General features: G+C 43.8%; 1 protein-coding gene across 10 annotated transcripts in view; it reads left to right on the top strand.

Moving 5' to 3' along the window:
• Positions 1-15,207, top strand: part of SEMA6A (semaphorin 6A) — a 124,864-nt gene that overhangs the window by 37,950 nt on the left and 71,707 nt on the right. For 3 of the 10 annotated variants that reach the window (XM_085014344.1, XM_085014342.1, XM_085014340.1), the window contains exon 1: positions 7,277-7,370. The exons of the other annotated variants lie outside the window; for them this stretch is intronic. The gene's annotated coding sequence lies outside the window, so the exon portion shown is untranslated. Of the gene's footprint in view, positions 1-7,276; positions 7,371-15,207 lie in introns of those variants that run through there. 10 annotated transcript variants of the gene reach the window in all.

The following is a 15,207-nucleotide window of genomic DNA, read 5'->3' as shown; positions in this document are numbered from 1 at the left end:
GTACAGGTCTGGAATCCCGACTGCCTGGCCAATCCAGAGAGGAGCTGCTTTTGAGTGAGAGAAAGGAATTGAGAGCAGTTAGCAGCTTTGCTAAATTTGTTCTGCAGCCCTTCCAAACTGCTACGTATAATTTTTCTCCAGCCGTGCAGCCTCACTCCAGAGAAAAGTATGCTGATGTACTTTGGAAAGATTTTCAATAACAAGGGCTTTCTAAATAACTTTCAGTTTAACCAGGAAATCATTCAACCAGAACCCCTCTCCCCCAAGTATTCCAGTTAGTCAAAGTTTTACTGAAACATGTCAGCATTGAAAAATGCAGAAGGCATCTAAGTAGGAACGACTCTAAAGGCACCAGAAATCCCACCTCTGGGCACAGGGCAACAATGGCCAGTCTCTTTAAAAGCTGGTCCTTTCAAACCTACCATCTCCGATGCTTAGGAGCACCAAGGGTTTCAAAAAGGGGAGAAAAACGAAGGAAATCCACAGCACAGAGGAGAATGACTATCCATTCAGAGTATTCCAAGGCACGTGTGTCTACTTAACTGACAGGGGACATTCTAAAATGCTAACTTCAGAATTAACCAATGGCTTTGCATCGTTTGCATAAACAGTCAAAGGGATTCAAATGGCTAGAAGATTACTAGGTGAGATACAGGATTTATTTAAGAACAGTCCTGTAAAAACATGTCCAGAGCATACCCAGGGCCCGCGGTTGGGAGAGGGCATGGAGACGCCCGATCTGAGGTTTGTAAATTATAAACTGTTTACACCTGTCATCTCTGTCTGGGTCTCTGTTAATGACACTTTCACAACTGGCTTGCATGTGACAGAGCTAGCGGTTTCAAAGCAACCACATCCAAAGGCATTGTTACTTATACCCACTGGAGTTTCAGGGAAAATATCAAAGCTCTGTGATATGTTGGAGGTGAGGACTTTTACCACCAGGTTGTGGGTCCCTTTAGAAGAGTGACCCTGGAAGTGTCTGCAGGGGCACAGGAGGGCCTTTACACAGGTCGCCCGGGATGGGTGTGCCAAGTGCCTCTGACACTAGCTTCTGGGTCCCACCAGTCCCTAAACTGGGAAGGCCAACTGAAAAAGGCAGGATTTATTATACAAACTATACTCATTGAATCATGTCCATCTGGTCTGCCAAATTTTAGGAGGAATTTTTTTTTTTAACTTTGCTCCCCCTTTTCTCCACTCCATACCCTCCGCCACTGCTAATTCCAAACCTCGAGAACAAGGCCCTGCTCTTAGACAGGCACTTATTAAATGTTTAGTGAATTTAAGATTTAGGAAATGACTCTGATTAAAGGACAGTATACGTAGTCGTTAAGAATGTGGGCTTTGGAGTCAGCTTGCCCAGGGTTCATATCCATGCTCCCTCTCTCACAAGTGTGTGATCTTGGAATGTCTTCTAACCTGTAAATAGGGATAATACCAGCATGTGTCTGGAGATGTGAGGATTAAATGAGTCATTACTAAAGAGAGCTAAGCCTGAAGCATGGTAAACACACAATAAAATGTTATCATCCTGCAAAACTAAATTCCTCTTGGGCAGAGGGGGCCCTTCTGAAAATATACCACCTAATAATAAAGGCAAACAGGTATTTTGGGTCACTGATGAAGAAAGATTCTACAACTCCTGCATTTTTAGTATCCCGTTCCTAAAGGTAAAATTTTTAGATTAATATGGGATTTTATTCTTCAGAAACCCAAAGGGTTTTAATAAATCATATACAAAAATTTATTTTAAAAAACTAGTATGATTCTTTTGCTTCTAAAATATTTTTTCCCCTAAAAATAAAAACTTTATCAGATTCTGTTTATTTTTGGAAACAAATTCACATCTAGGATGCCAAATTTCGCTCTTAATATGGTATGGAACAGCTCAGTTGTCATTTTTTAACCTCCCAGCACACAGAGACTTCTGATGGGAACATGGGAAAGGACATTCATCTTTTTAGCAGCATGAAAAAAAACTCGTAATATTTTAGTGAAAAACACATATTAAAAATTAAGACCATGTGTAATAGGGACTATCTATAGCTACAAAGCTGGAATCTGTACAATTACCCTCCTATACAGATTATCATGTCCTTTACCAATTACAGGAAGCGATCGTGCCTTTCATATTAGAATGAAAGCAATGCCAACAGTGATTATTTTCATCCTAAGATATTAAAGATCTACATTTAGCTCAAATGGACGTGCAGCCATATTGAATTACAGCCACCTTGTGATGAGGAAAACAAAAGCACTCAAAGAAAAGATGGAAATGCTGATTAAAACTGCTCACTTAATAGACAATACAACAGCTCTGTTATAGATGTGTCTCCAGATACCAAAACAACAGATTGAAATATAAAGTATTTCGTTAATCAGTTTTCACACAAAATAGATCCTTTATTCACATGTGCCAGATTCTCTGTTGTTGTTGTTGTTGTTGTTGTTGTTGTTGTTGTTGTTTTAATGCCTGAGGTTAACAACACCCTTAGAGACTGTCTACATGTCCACAGACATGGCAGAACCATGGATTATTATTAGGATGCCAGTTTCACAATCAGAATCCATTAGTTAATTTAACATAGTCAGAGAAAAACTCATTTGTCTCTTTCAGCGTTTTTCACAGTCAGAGTGACACAAGGTCGGCATTATCTGGTGGAGGGGGACAGTGAAATTAAAGTCCCTGGGTACTGGCCAGTCACAGCGGTGGAATGGATGATTATCAGGCTGGATATAATTACAGAGCCACAGCAGTCCCCCACAATACACTGGCTATCTGCCTAGCACAAAGGTTTAGATCCTTAATTTGTTGCGGGCCAGAGTATCTATGAAGTAGGCCCGTATTTTTGCGCACCATCAATCACAGCTTAGATAGGCAACTGCTGCTGTTCGCATTTTGGAAGCTTGGCAGCTGTTAAGCTCCTGCCTAGTTTTCGGACAGAGGATGCAGGGCCGTGGAAAGGCTTTTAGTGGGCAGAAGGATGACACCTCCGCCAGGGTCCTTTGGCAGGCTCATTAGCTGAGTGGATATCTGAGCCTCGTCAGTTTCAACAGTATGCTTACAGACAAAGTCACCTGTTTCAACGCAGGTAATTCACCTGAGCTGGCTTCCCTGATAATCCACAGCTTCTGCAGCATCAGCTGGATACTGTCATGACAAACGAGGACGGGGTGGGGAGAGAGGGAATGGTGAACAGCGTCTTGGGGGTCTCTGCAGGTGTACTTTCCTCGAATTGGACATTTCTGGAAATCCACATCACAGCCCCAAGCAAGCGAGAACCATGGCAGGAAGTTTACCGAGGCTTGTTATTCACTTTTGGTTTCAAAGGATGAAGTTGGAAAATGGGAAAGAGATCATGCACTATGTTAATCACTTAAGAATAGTACCCAATTGTTAAGAAAGGAAATGAAGAAAGGAAAGGGAAGTGGTAAAAAGGGTTGCGCATTTGTTGATTGGGTGTTTAACCTCTGGTGATCCTGGCGAGCGTAAATTGCTTTACAACTAGATTTGCTTAAATAATAATGGCTGAAAGGAAATGATAGCTGCAACTTAGATCCTGTAAGAAGTTGTTAATTAAAGAAAAACCTACATTTCCCTCCCTCTTTTTGGTTCCCTAAGTTGCATCATTGTTCATATTTAATAAGCTTTTGCTTTGTGGTCTCTAGACTTAAGTGTTCTTAAATTAATGGCACTTGAGTTGGATTTCAGCCTGTTAGACAGATTAGTTGAGAGCTGTTTGGATGTTAAAATTTAATCTTATCTAAGGTTTTGTGGTCTCAGGGTTGACTTTTAACTGAAAGTTCTTGCTGACTTTCACACTATGCTGTTAAGAGTCTGCCTATGACTCACCATTAGACTTGGTTAGAACCAAAGGGCTGAAAGGAGAGATGGAACAGCCCGTGTTCCCTACCCCTTTCTCCTAGCAAGGAGCTAGAACATCAGCTCCCAGGAAGGAGGAAGATGGAAAAGAACTCCTTCTCCCAGCTCATTTATTTTTTTCATCTTTCCATGGCCTATCAGGTATAAAAGACCACTTGCTGAAAGTACTTTAGTGAGAAATATTTCCTTCCATATAGAAAAAAAAGTCCCTGTATTTCCATGCATTGGATCACGAGGAACAATGTTTTTTATTAAGCAAGCCCTAAACCCATTTGTTTAATTTGGCAATAATTGTCTTTTGGCCACGTTCAATTTTCTTGATCCAGCATTTTGGAAGATCCAACTCCGCCCAGTTCTAGGGCAGCAATGTTCAGTCTCTTAGTTCTAATGACAAAATGTTGAAAGCCAAGTATGACTGTGAAGAATTAACCTCTGTTTGAATTGCTATTTTGCTGGTAGGCGCTTTAAGTAACAATTTAAACTTCCTTGTCAGAAGTAGATAAAGTAAGTATCACCTCTTCACACCCAGGGGAATCTGGGCCAGCTATGTCTTTCTCGGTTCTTATTTCATTGTCCATATAATTGAATAAAATATCTACTCTAATGTAATATTAAGATCACAGATTTAATAATGCAGGACTTGGGGAATGCAAAATTTACTTTTCTCAAGATAACAATTTCTTCCACATACAGGGCATTACATGCACTTAAGCGATGCTTTCAGCAGTGTAACGAGGTCAGGGATTTCGTAGAATATGGAGGTGTTCACGTTACTGAAGGAAGAGCAGCCTCTTTCATTTCATGCATATTTCAAGAGCCTGTATCTGCAAGCAGAATGGCCAACACTACGGTCGTCTGCTACTGTGTGTTACCACGGCATGTATACGTAACAGGGTTTCGGAGGCCAGCTAGCTCTAAGGCCTTTAGAAAAGAAGGTCTGGTGCAGTGCATGGTATGCCTCACAGCTCCAATCCATCTCAAAGTGAACTAAGCAAGTAAATCTAAGGCTTTCTGGAAATGTGTGGCAGTCTCTTTATAGTGCATATGTATGTGTGCTTGGTGTTACAGTTTGTTATTGACATCTCTTTTTCCCTCCTAAACTGTAATTTGTAAATCCGTTGAGTTCAGAGATTGTGTATTCTGATTCTTCATTTGCTGATCTACTTATTTACCCGTCGAACCTCTGTTCTTTCATAGCCCTTGCTGGGCTCACTGGCTAGTGGTGTGGGAAGATGAGTAAACAAATAATGTCAGTTTGACTGTTGTGATACGGAAGAAAAAAGAGAGACGCGTGAGTGATTAGGTGTCAGTGGGGATCAGGAAAGCCCTCATAGATCCAGGGTTGTTTAAAGAATATCTTAAGGGAAGATGCTCTTCCCTTGAGAATTCCCGTGGCATAAAAAAGAATGGGATAGAGGAGTGGGGTGGGTTGGGGGGATGGCAGTGAGGAAAGTGTTGGGCAAAGAAAAACACACCTTTCATGGAGGGAAGAGCAATGCAAGATGGATACAAAGGATGGAAAGGAGAGAAGAAAAGAAAGCAAAAGAAAACCAGTAATGGCCAGTTCAGTGGAACTGTGAGAATTTCTCATCCTTAGGGTGAGCAGCAGTTCATCGAAACCCTGGGATGTATTCTTAACCCTAGGCACAAGCAGGAAAGCTAAGGTGCTAGGGCAAGGTGCTCACCTAGGACTGCTAGGTGAGAAGATTCCAGAAAGGTTCTAAATGCTGCCTTCTTCCCAAGTTCTCATCTGTCAGCCAGTCCTCATCTTTGTACCAGCCACAGTGCCTGAGAAAGTACCCTGCTCATCCATAGATGGCAAATGAGCTCAACTTATTGTCTACTATAAAAGGGCTCCTCCCTTTAGGGTATTTGGAAAATAGCCGGGAAGACGGGAAGACGTACAGAAGCCTAGTGGATAATGACTAACACCAGTGACCGTAGGCTGTTGCTCCTTTTCACATTGACATGGCCCTGAAAAGAGTGTATCCAGAAAAAGACAGCACTCCTTCTACCAAAAGAGTTATTTAAACTTCCACGAAATTTTGGTTAAGCATCAAACTGCAGTTACTGTCTTCTCAGCGTGGCAGCGATGCATAAGTGAAACATGATGTAGGCAGCTCCAAGGCAAGACACAGCAGGCTATGCATGGTTGGGAGGTTTGGGGGAGAGGGGAAAATTGAAACTACAGTGAGGAAGTGTTTTAGTGAAGAAGTGATGCATGATATATACAAAATTCAAAAGGCTGAAACATGAAGATACTTAGAGTTTCCAAATGCCAACCCTTAGCAAAAGGGGATGGAGGAGAAAAAGGAAGCATATATGAAACACTTCTTCAGGGGCCGGGGGCTTTCAGTCCTCGTAACAACTGTATGAGGAGAAAGCATTTCCCCTGTATGAGGGGAAAGCATCACCATTACAGTGGAAGAACCAGAGGTTTACAGATAAAACAGCCAACCCAAGGCTATGGAGTCACAAGGAAAGGGCTGGAAACCCACTAGAATAGCTCTGAAAGCAGAGTCTTCTTTGTGCTCTGAGAAATCCTCACTTCCTAGGATGTGCCTGGCCCACAGTAGGTGCTCAGCAAATCTTTTCTGGAACAACCCAGACTTCTAAGCCTTTGTTTATGCCCTGGTCAGGGTCAAGTCGGTCACAGAGAGACAAACTCATACATGTTCCTGGGGTGAAGAGCTGCCTTGATAGGCAAGTGGGCAGACCTTCAGTTGGAGTAAATAACAAACTAACAGCAGTGAAAACAAACAAGATCCGGAAGATGAAGAGTTAAAGAGAGAGCCTAGGTTTTTAGCCCAAATAGTTTTTCTTGAAGTAGGAGAAAAATGTCTTCCTTGTAACTGGAACAATAGCTAAGATAATGCATAGAACATCTGACTCCTGAGGAATATCTTCTAAAAATTAAGTGTGCACGTGTGTACAAGGCATCGTACACACATTGATGGAGGTTAGGAACCTGTGAAAATAAATGGTTATGCTGCAAGCCATCTTTAACCTGAACTGTAGCATTTGCTAGCAGAAACTCTGATAACTTGTTTTTTTTGGTAGTGACCAGGATTTTTTTTCAAAGGTCTGACAGCCCTCCTCTTGATATTTATGTGTTTCTGTGAGGGTGCCCGAGATACACAACGGAGCTTGTAATGAGGAAAAGAAGACAATACAAACAACATGAAAAGGGGTATGCAATGGGTATCGCCAGAGAGACAAATCACATATTCTCTGCTGCTTTAATTGGAAAGCAGTTCTTTCATGGGGTTACTTTCTCTTCGGCTGAGATAATTAAGTCTGGGCTGACACTGGTGACCAGCTACTGATGATATATAGTCAGTTACTAACAATGCAGCAATCAGTAATCAAAATTTATATTTCCCAGGTTACCAGGGCACTGTCGAAGAGAAAAGCCGTTTTGATAAGGCTGCAAGATAGGCTTCCAAACGCAGTATTCCCGTGGCCTTCGCTCCACAGCATCTGGGTGGGTTAATTAGGTCTGCTCTATTTCAACTCTGTCAGAAAAGAGAACATACCTATTGTCTGTGTTTACATTAAAAATGCTTTGCAAGCCCCATGCTGGAAAAGAAGTTTTTGCATGGCTCCCTGTAATTTTTGATGGATTAAATTATGTTTTGGCATGCGGGTGGGTGGGCACGAAATAAACTTAGATGTTTTAAAAGCCACTCCAAGGAGCTGGCACAAAGACAAGTTTTCTGAATCATGATTAATTAGCCCTGGCGTAGCTGATGGCATTGAAATGAAAGGGATTAGGATTGTAATCTGGATGCCATTTGTGTTTATATCAGCAGTTCCCAAACTCGTCTACTCACTTGAGTCACCTGGGGAGCTACTGAAGTTTCCAAAGCACGGGCCACACCCCCAGGCCAGTGCAGTCATGATGTCTGGGTGCAGGACACAGGCATTCTTAAATTTTGAAGCTCTCCAAGCGGTTCCAGTGTGTGGGCAGGTCTAGAAATCCCTGGTGCATGCCCACAGTAGGGTCTGCTTTTGCATTTAGCTACGGACGGAGCAGCATATACTGGCGGGGCAGGGAAGAGAGACTGCACATGTTTCATTGGGCAGCACTTGCCTCCTGGGCTCAAACTGGAGTTGAAATTCGATTCAGAAACAACTGTCTCCCACCCCAGTGAGAGCCCTGGAGCCCCGAGAAGAGGAGCATAATGTGACCCACCCGGCAAGAGAAGCAGCTCCACAGTGGTTGCAATGGGCTCTCGGGAGAAGGGGGACTGAAGAAGGGAGAAACAAGTCTTGGCCCCCATCTCAGCACGTAGCTCAGTGTTTGCTGAGTAAACAAGTGATAAGAACAAAAAGGAAGAAGCCGCTGCTTGTAGTTCATCTCCCAAAGAGGGAGGGATAGGATGAAGGACACTTCCTACCTATCATCTCTGCATACCGTGGGTACCTCCCCACAGGGCTTCTTTGCTTACCTGATGAAGCCTCATTTGCCCACAAGTCAATGATCCCCTGCTCTGGGAAGTCATTCTCTCAGAGTCTAAGGTGACCGTTCCCAGAAGAGAACACACATGACAGGATAATGTGAGAAAAACTACACACACACACATATATATGACTGGGTCGCTTGCTGTAGAGCAGAAATTGACAGACCATTGTAAATCAACAATAATAGAAGAAATAAATATCTTTAGATTTTTAAAAATCATTGTGTAAATTAAAAAAAAAAAAAAACCTAAAAAGTTGGGTGTCCTCTGGGGCTGCTTTGGAAGCAGCCTTTGGCTTCCTTTGTCATGGGAAGTGAATGCCAAGAGAGGCAGTGATGCCAGAGAACACGGGGGTGGGAGCTGCCCAGAAATGGACACGCACATGGAGGAGGAGAAAAGGTCCCCCTTGTAAGATTACACACAGCCTGGTAATCTTGCTTATGGAAAACGAAAAAATACCAAGAGTGTTGGCTTTCAGCTCATCCGATTCTTGGTATCTGACTTCACTGCACCCTGCCTTTCCAAGTTTGTTACATTTTTATTTGAAAGCTAATAAATTAGGCAGCCATTCATATAGCACGCAGGCGGGTTTATGGTGTCGTGTAAACTATCAGCCACCAGATATATCCATCTGCGTCACAGATAAAGTTTCCACTACTGACACTACCATGCCTATAAACCCCCCTCACCCTCATCCTGTATTCCAGAACATTCCCGCTGGCTGAACACACTGTGAAGGGATGGGATCCTGGGAAAAACTGTGGGAATTGGCAGGTATCGGCAGGCCTGCGTTCCAGGTTCGCCTCTGGAGACACAGATTCAAAAAATAATAACTTGTTCCAAAAATGAAACACATCCATAAGAAAGAAAAAAAAAAACCTTAAAAAGCATAAAAGGCTACAGCAAAAAAAGTTGGGTTTCTTTTCCACATCTGACCCTCAGTCCTTCTGCCTCCAAGACAACTGCTCTTACTAGCTGCATGTGTAACAGAACTGAAACAGTCACAACTACTTAAAAACTCCATAGGTCCTGACTTATATTTCCATTTTCATTTAAAAATTTGCCCCTTTTACAATCACTGTAGAGCTCAATGTGCTGATATTTTAAAAAACTCAAAGCCACTTGGATCAAAATTAACAAATATTTAACAAGTGCCTTCAGTGTACAAAACGTTGCGTAAAGAGCCACTTTAATGAGATTTCACACGTACATTTCATATTTTTCTGGTGTCTAATCAACGAATCCAACTTTATGTCTTTGTTTTAATCCTTTTCTCAGAAACAACATCATCTCTTCCTTGGCCCCACCCCCTCCTCTCCTTTAGCTTCTCATCCTTTCACACATTCTCTAGTTGGAGATCTGTTTTAAGCCCAGACATCTGGGTGGGTACGTTCTAGCCAGAGGACTCTCTCTCATACCTTCTCCAGATGGACTGGCTCAAGGATCTAATATTCCCAAAAGAAATACGACTCCTCTGAGCTGCAGAAGAAGAGGAGCTGCACTGCTCTGTGTGTGGAGACACGCTGTGTGGAAGGATGAGAGACAGCCCACGACAGAGCTGACGTCCCCGGGCGCATCTTGTTTGCAGAGGGGGAAGCAGCCCCACTCTGGCCCACTGACGCACCCTGGGCTGACTGCACAGACGAGAGCCCTACAGCCCCCTCCAAGTCCAGCCAGCAACATCTGGAGGTCTTCTCTCCAGCTGGCTGGCCCAGCTGCTCTGGTGTCAGGAGAAAGTTATGAGTCACTGGTAAAGGATTAGAGACAAGAGCGGAGTTAAATCATCTCTTGGGGTCTGTATGCCATTGGCAATTGAGCCTTCGTCATAAGCCAGTGGATGACATTCATCCCCAGGAAGGCCACACACCAGAGCTCAACTTTGTATCCCACACTCCAGACCTTCTGTGAGATGTGCAGAGATGGGAGGAGGCAGGGCACTGTGGATGCTGTATGTTCCCTGCCCAGAAGGTCTCTGGTCATTGCCTGTCATGCCCATTAGGCTGTCACCATCTCTGTCCTCACATACACTTTTTGGATCCCACTACAACTGGGATCCTGAATAAATGAGGCCTGGCCAAAGCCTGAGGACTTGATCTTTGATTCTCTGACAGCAGGCCCACTGCTTCTTCTAAAGACCTATGGGCAGACTCCAGCAAGAGCATGAGTCAACAGCAGGATTTTGCAGGACCATCTGTGATTTCCTGAGGAAGGACCAAGAATCACAGGCAATCAGGCTCTCCGTTGGGTCCTCGCTGTCCACCCCCACATCTGACATCTCACTCGCCTGGACAGCGTTCCTTTCAGCCCAGCACTCCTCTGGCCTCCTGACCCCTTAGGTGGGCCAGTCCATGTATGTTACTGGAACTACTAGAAAGTTTCTCCTTATTTAGAGCAAACATTATCTCATGACTTCTGCCCACTGACCTCAGTTCTACCCTCATAACTGTCTTCCATGTTTTTCTTCAGATATCTGAAAATACCTATCCTTGCCCCTTGCATCTCCACTTTTCTGTGTTGTAACCTTGATTTGTCAGAAATTGTTGTGGTGCTTTCTTGAGTTAACCCTTATGCATTATTCAATGAATATCTGTTGGGGGTTCACTGTTCCAGAACACTAAGATACAGTGATCAACAAGACAAACCCATTGCCCATAAAACACGCACATCCTAATGGAGGGGACAGAAAAAAGCAAATACGGGTAGGAATGTGGAGATATCAATTAAGGACAAATTATTACAGAAATTTGGAATAGACTGATGAAAGAAAAGGCACTGGATGGTTTTCAGGGTCAGAGAAGGCATTTTAACTGAGTTCTGAAGGACGAAAGTGAGCCAGCTGCATCAAGACTGAGGTGGGAGAAGAAAATTTCAAGAAGAGGGAGCAGCAAATCTCTAAGACAGAATGAGAGCTGCGTGTTTTGAGGAAAGCAAGACTGAGAGAGTGGAGCAGAGTGGGCAGTGATGGAATGGAACCAGATGGGGTCAGGAAGGCTGATGGCCCCTTTGCACCCAGGATAGGGGGTTTCAACTTTGTTGTAGATGCAATAAGAAACCACTAGAGGAGTTCCTCTCATGGCTCAGGGGAAAAAAATTTGACTAGCACCCCTGAGGACTCAGGTTTGATCCCTGGCCTTGCTCAGTGGCTTAAGGATCTGGCGTTGTCTGGAGCTGTGGTGTAGGTCACAGACACTGCTCAGACCAGGCGTGGCTGTGGCTGTGGTGTAGGCTGGCAGCTACACCTCCAATTCAACCCTTAGCCTGGGAACCTCCACATGCTGCAATGCGGCCCTAAAAAGACAAAAACAAAAAACAAAACCCCAGAACAACAACGAAAAACCACTAGAGAGGTTTAGGCAGGGGAGGACATGATCTGAATCTATGTTTTTAAAAGACCATCAGTTGCTGTATGGAGAATAGATGGGTAGAAGGCCAGGTGGAAATCAAGAAATTAATTAGGAAGCTGCTATAATGGTCATGGCAGGAGACGGTGGTGGGTCAGACGATCACAGGTGGTGTGTTGAAAAGTGGACAGATTTGACATGTGATTTGGTTGGAGAAACAATACCTGGCTGTTATCTCTCAGTCCTCTCAACTCTCATTATTTTATGTTTACATGCTTTTTACTGTTATAGCTGCTTGTGTACCATCTCCTATAGTGGTCTTGGGGCCCCCCAAGGGCAGAATCCACAGACTGACCAATGACCTCCGTATCCCCCACCACCTGAGCACAGTGCCTTGTGCACACATTAGACCCAATCAGTTCTTGAATGAATGAAGAGTATGTGGTGAATCACCAGGAAAAGCAGTTTCTTATTTTATTGGACATTGAAAGCATAGTCCCACTTTCGGAGTTCCAGTTGTAGTGCAGCAGAAATGAATCCAACTAGTAACCACAAAGTTGTGGGTTTGATCCCTGGCCTCGATTAGTGGGTTAAGGATCTGGCATTGCCGTGAGCTGTGGTGTAGGTGGCAGATGTGGCTCGGATCCTGCGCTATTGTGGCTCTGGAGTAGGCTGGCAGCCACAGCTCTGATTCTCCCCCTAGCCTGGAAACCTCCATAGGCCACAGGTATAGCCCTATAGTTCTCTCTCAATGCCTATACATTTAACACAGTATTTTCTCCTGCCTCATGTTCTTACAGGTAACCCCCAAAACATTCAAGAAATAACCCATGATTCACAAAAGCAATCCTCCTTTGGAGTAAAAGTACTTATGAAACATGGAAAAATTAAATAAGGATGACCCTCAACCTTCCAATATACATTCTGGGTGAGGGAGGAGGAGGCACCCCATGTCCCACACCCTCAGAGTGAAGCAGTGCCCACCCCCCATGCCGTCCCCCCTCGCTGAAGATTCTGGCTGGAGGAGACTCAGCCTTTTTCCATCTCAGTGCTGCTGGAAAGGGCTGATTAAATAGATATTCGAGGATCACATCTGCCTATTCTTGCATAACACTTCAGAGTGACTTTCCTGTTTTTATTCTTTGGAGAGATGGAGACTAAGTTAACTGAACAGGAAAGAATATCGCTATTTCAACAGAAAATTATTCTGCCTTAGCCTTTTAGTTATTCAGAGTGAACGTGGGGATGCTCCCTTTCAAGAAGAACTTCACGCTGTTATCCCCTCCCCATGTGTTCCGTAGCTGCGTTTTCTCCATCTCGCTGCTCAGACCTTAGAATCCTCACCACGGAAAGCCTGGGTGATCCAGAGGGACCTCTATGCCTTTCAGTAACCAGGGGATGAGGAGCATTCAGAGCCATCTATGCACTTCCAGGGCCCCTGCATCCTTCCCCCGAAAGGTGAGCCTGTGCACGCAGGGCTCTTGGGGTGACCAGTCCCTCAGGCATGGCTGCTGGGCTGGGTACGGGTCACAGCCTCCCTTTCTCTCTGATTTATCACATCCCTTTTATCTGGACCCTCAGCACTTTAATTCGGTTGCTGCCTGTCACACGCAAACTTACTGGATAATTTCACTTTTTCTCCTGATTCCGGTCTCTCTCACAGAGATAGTAATTACACTGATTGTCTGCTGTGCTATTAATTATGGGAATTGTGATTTATTTATTTATTTTTAGGCTCAGAGGCTAATTACAGATAGCCATGTGCTGTTCTCCCTCCAGATAATCTGGACCGCAGCGATTAACCTTGTGTCCAGGTTATCTGCTAGGAACCATTTGCCTCCATTTCATCCCAGGGTTAGAAGTGACTACCATTATGCCTGATGCCCAGTGTTCGTTTTGTGAGGGAGAAAGGAGGGGTACAGAGAGTGAAAGAGCCCTCCAGACAGGAAGGGAAGAGAATATGCCTTCCTCCTCTGCACCCTCTGCCCAAGGTAACAGTTGTCTCCCCCCATTTTTTTTTTTTTTTTTTTTTTGCTTTTTTAGGGCCGCATCTGCATATGGACGTTACCAGGCTAGGGGTCAAATCAGAGCTATAGCTGCCCGCCTACACCAAAGCCACAGCAACACAGGATCCCTGACCCACTGAGCCAGGCCACAGATTGAACCCGCAATTCCCCTGGATACTAGTCAGATTTGTTTCTACTGCACCACAACAGGAATGCCCCAAAATATTCTTGAAATTCAAATTCTTCATTTTACTAATTGATCCTTCAAGCTGTAGGTACCTATAACAAAGCAGAGGGCAGATGCTGCCAGCCCACAATCCCTCCTGATTACAGGAATTGGAAAAGAATATTCCCAGGGTCACTCCACGGAGAAGAGAAAGATTACAGGCTGTAGACACGGGGGAGGACATTTATTTGGAGAAACCACTACCAAGTGCACAAAAAAGCCTGTGATGTCCATCCATTTAACCCAGAGAGTGGAAGGAGAGCTGGACTGCCTGTAGCTGACTGTTCCATGGGAGGAAAATCCTCCCCCAGGCGAAGGCTGCTGTCCTAGGCGAGGGAGTCACCTTCTGCTCGTGCTGGATGCCACTGCTCATACACAAGAGGCTGGAGGACCCTCTCTACCAAGATCACCTCTGCTTTGTGGGCATCACACATTCTGCAGAGGCTTGTTCTTGTCAGTCCCTGGTACGGACAGGAGCCTGGAAGCCTGTCTTTAGGCACACAGAATAGAGGAAGTGAAGATGAGATGACACAGTCAGCAGCTCCCAATCTCTGAATTATTCTTGCAAGTTAAGCATAAAAGGATACACACATTTTTAAAAAATGAAATCAATTACATTTTTTAATTCTATGAGAACCTCACAATACACTGAGGGATAATTAGAGAGCTCCTGCATTTAGCAAAACCAGTGCTAAGATTCTTCTCTAAAGGATCTCCTTTTCCCGTGTTTTTTCATCCTGTTTTTCAGTCTCTTCAGGGACAAAGGAATAGAGCTCCATAGTCTCTTTTTTTAAATGCTTAGAACAGATGTGTTTAAAATTTTTCAGATTTTAGAAAGGTAACATGGGACATAACTCCCAGGGCGGGGAGTATCCAGTAAGCAAAAGCATTTTTTTTTTTATTACTCAAATGAATTTATCATATCTGTAGTTGTATAATGATCATAACAATCCAATTTCACTGGATAAAGCATTAATGTTTTTGCAGTGAAATGTGTAAATATTTATCCTCAGGGATAAAGACTATAAACAGTGTAATGCCAGTTTAGGTCAAATTTTGTCACCAAATGAATCGGACAAAACTCCTGATTTTTGTTTTGTTTTGCAATTGCAAATAAGGGATTGTCTACCTGTATTTCTAGCACCAACCTGCTTGTTTTCCCTTAAATTGAAGAGGTGAGGCATTTTTTAAAAACAGCTACCATCACCTAAATAGTTCGTCTGGATCCTTCATCTCAGTGAATGGGACTTTAAGTGTTTCTGTGCACTGACCTTTAAGTCACCTA

Source organism: Sus scrofa, chromosome 2, assembly GCF_054392235.1.
Source record: "Sus scrofa isolate SSC_HxYL_T2T_F1_AM1 chromosome 2, Sscrofa_HxYL_maternal_Yorkshire_Landrace_v2.0, whole genome shotgun sequence".
NCBI classification, from domain to species: Eukaryota; Metazoa; Chordata; class Mammalia; order Artiodactyla; family Suidae; genus Sus; species Sus scrofa.
Note: the sequence above shows the minus strand (reverse complement) of the source record. Positions and strands in the feature narration are given on the sequence as shown.